Source organism: Triticum aestivum, chromosome 3A (genome assembly GCF_018294505.1).
Source record: "Triticum aestivum cultivar Chinese Spring chromosome 3A, IWGSC CS RefSeq v2.1, whole genome shotgun sequence".
NCBI lineage: Eukaryota > Viridiplantae > Streptophyta > Magnoliopsida > Poales > Poaceae > Triticum > Triticum aestivum.
In genome coordinates, this window is record NC_057800.1 from 719,700,980 (window position 1) to 719,704,674 (window position 3,695).

Consider the following 3,695-nt stretch of genomic DNA (forward strand, 5'->3'; position numbering starts at 1 on the left):
AATTCACTAACAATACTGTAAAAAAAAGCATGGATGGTCTGCATTGATTGGCGAGGGGAATCAGGTATCTATGTGTCGCAAAAAGAAAAATCTCACAAATATATCTCGTAAATCTGTTCCCTCCCACAAAACAACTGCTCTCAATTCAAGGACTCTTTTGTGTAGACCGTTTGTGTTTCTAGGATTTTGTTTGCGGATAGTACAACAACAACGATGCAGTGCGAGCTCATGTTGCAAACCTTGTCTCCTGGGCCAAAATGTGTCCAAATGTCCAACGAGAAGGAGAGTACAAAAACCACGACTTCAAATATCACTGATGTACATTTCAGTTTTGTTGCACACCTTTCTCATTATTATATTCCCAACTTATTCTGTTTAGTAAGCGGTTACTTCAGATCATTCTCTAAACAATACTACTAGTATTATGATAACGGCCGCTCTTTATTCCTTGAATTGTCGTTCGGTTACCTTGGCGTTGGTGTCGGCCACTAATGGTGTCAAATACACATGTTTTAGTTAGAGGTTCTCCTATTTCAACTTTTTTATGCCCTGGATTCATATTGCCGACAATATAAGCACAATATAACAATGAATAATGACATCTCTTGCTTGCAAACCTCGTATCCTTACCCAGATGTGTCTAAATATTCAGTGATCTTATGTTCTCACAATATGCTACTCATTTGACTTTCCAAATCTTCAAGATTAATCTAGTCTGTGCATCTTTTTTGTGTTGTGCAAAAATAATTCATCTGTGTCGAGATGTAAAGGATGGGTGTAGACTTCAAATATCCTTTCTGTATATTTCACTTTTATCATAGAAAGTTGTTGGTTGTATTGTTCTTTCAACTTAATCCATCTTTTTAGCGGTAAAGTCGGATGATTTAGTAAAAATAATGTGAAACAACGCACTTTGTGTATTTGAACATACAATAACTCTATCAAGTTTCTGAAAATATCTTAGAACAAATTTACCTAAAAAAGTAAGTTGCAAACTGTCCAGGTTGTACGTCAATTGACAAGGTGAAAAAACAGCTTATATACCTGGGTTACAAAAATGAATCCATCGCCCACCTTGGGGCTCGAACCCAAGACCACAAGGTTAAGAGCCTTGCGCTCTACCGACTGAGCTAGACGGGCAATTTGATATTTTTTTTCAACATTAGCCTATTTTCATTGTTGTATTCAAGTCATGCCAACATAAACTAATATAGTTCAAGTTTATCATATGGAAGCTTTTTGAGCAGACGAAAACCAAAAGGTTCCACGAGAAATTGAGCTAGCTCCTATTTTCTATGTTGGGCACGCCTACAGCAAAGTAGGACAGGCGGTGGATGCTTGGAAGCAAGGCACAGAGATTCTTTGGGCCAATGTTCTGAACTTGTTCAGAAAATGCACAACAGAGAGAGTTTCTGTACGAGGTTCCCTGACTTGCTCAGACTGATGGAAAATTGATGCGGCACTTCAAGGAATCAAGGGTAATCTCTCTCAAGACTCACTCACTCAGTTCATGACCATGTGGAATGAACTGCAGCAGGTTCAGCTGGCTCACAGTCAGGAAGACACTTTAACTTGGCGTTGGACTGCAAATGGCCAGTTCAGTTCTAGCTCGGTGTACGCTGCTACCCTCGTTGCAAACATCAAGCTGCTATTTGCAAAGTTGGCCTGGGGCTCGTGCACCCTCTAAATGCCAATTTTTCATTTGCCTTGCAGCTCAAGATCGTTGCCTGACTGCAGACAACCTTGCTAAGAAGGGATGGCAACATAATCCACTCTGTTCTCTTTGTCTTCAAGAGCCTGAAACCGCTGCGCACATGTTTGCTACTTTCCCCTATGCTAGACATGCATCAGAGTTTGATTGTTATCTATGGTGAATACCTGAGCAACTGCTGCCAGCGCTCAAGGAACAGGCTAAATCGTGGAAATCCATTATCTCTCTGGAGTGGTGGAACATATGGAAATAAGGGAATGCCAGAGTTTTCAGAAATTCTTCCTGCAGCCCAAGACCATTATTTCTGAAAATTCAGGTGGAGGCCAAGGATTGGGTTGATGCTGGTCGTAGGCAGGTTCTGCACATCGTAGATCGACCCTTAGAACCAGATTGATGTAACTATATGATCTAAACCACCCCCTCCCCTTTGCAGAGGCTGGGCAAACCCCCTTTTCGAAAGAAAAAAAAAACACCCCCTCCCCATGTACTTCACGTTCAATTTACCAAAAAAGGGTTTGCCCCCGCTTTATATTATAAAGCCAACATCATCACAACATCCGGACAGACCGGTACAACGCACACCACCACCGCACACAACACACACACCCAAGACATGATACAAAGGTGTCGAGCACCGTCCCCCAATGCCACCACCAACCAAGCTAACTAAAAATGACGAAGGATAACCGCTTGAAGAGGACGGAGACCTCCATGAAGAAACGAGGAGGGGGGATACGGTCATGACAGAGCAGGGACTCCAAGACAGTGCCTCCTAGGAGGGGACGCCCATGGATAGCCGCCACCGTCCGATCCGTAGATCAAGTTTTCACGTTCAATTTGTAAACCTTTATTCCTTCTAAGCGCAATGAAAAGCAGTGATCCAGCCTTTTCATCAAAAAAATGTTCCGAACATGAGGTGCTTATGTGTGAAGGGCACGGCTGAAAATGCTCCAATACGCAATCTCGATTGCAGTACTACCTGGAACTGGAAAAATGCTTCCAAAAGGCAGTACATATAAATACAAGAACATGGCAATGCAGTAACAGATGAACACACGATTATCACTTAATTAATTAGGCTTTAAAATAATTAATTGATTTCGATTCCGTGGTTTATAATTTGGGTGTGCACTCAGCCAATAGCAGGATGTGATCAACCGATCATCTAATCTTGAATGTCAAGATGTCATGTTGTTCTGTAACAAACGGGAAACACTATAGCAATAGAACATCTATTATCAAGTATTAAGCGTTCCCTGAAGAGACATCACTTGGTAAAGCCAATGTCCAATCACAACATCAAGAGAGCATCAAGGAGATGCAAATGAATCCTAATCGTTTCTAGTTAGTACATACAACTTGCACCTGAAATCACACCATCTTTGTAGAACTGCAAGGTGTCACTCAATGGAACAGCAATGCTCCTATTCCACACAAGAGAGCGGCCAAAGGATGTCGCGAACTCCCTTGAGCTCGTCGCCCACCACTCGGCACGCCGGTGCCTATCTCCGGGATGCCTTCGCAAGAAACCCCTTCCTTTCCTTTTTGGCACTCGTCGGCGAATAGGGCTGGCGGGTACGAGCCATGGACGTTGATGTAGGTTAACATTGTGTCTGCACAGTTAGTGCTCTGGTTGTTGATGTACGAGGCAAATGGGCATGCAAATTCCTTGAAAGCATCACAACATTCCGTAGGAGGCGATTGTGGCCCTTTGCACCTGCTTGTGATGATTGTGTAGTTCTAGGATTCAAAGTCCATAGGGCACTCTGATAAGCATGCACATGAATAAACAGAAGCATATTAGATGAAGGTATTGAAAGTCTTGAACATGGTCAGAAGTAGTACTCCTATGTGACCTGTAGCGCAAAACAAAACTTATTCTCTATCTTTGTGTCACATAATTTTTTTGAGTAAATAATGGTGCATACTTGCATAAGCCGCTTAACTCTCTGGACATACAGACTGCATCCGACTGATCTGATGT

General features: G+C 42.4%; 1 non-coding gene across 1 annotated transcript; it reads right to left on the reverse strand.

Annotated features, from left to right (window-relative positions):
* Nucleotides 1–1,067: 1,067 nt before the first annotated feature.
* TRNAK-CUU (transfer RNA lysine (anticodon CUU)) lies at nucleotides 1,068–1,140 on the reverse strand. The gene has a single exon. It is a non-coding gene; the product is annotated as a tRNA-Lys (tRNA).
* Between the last annotated feature and the right edge of the window lie 2,555 nt (nucleotides 1,141–3,695).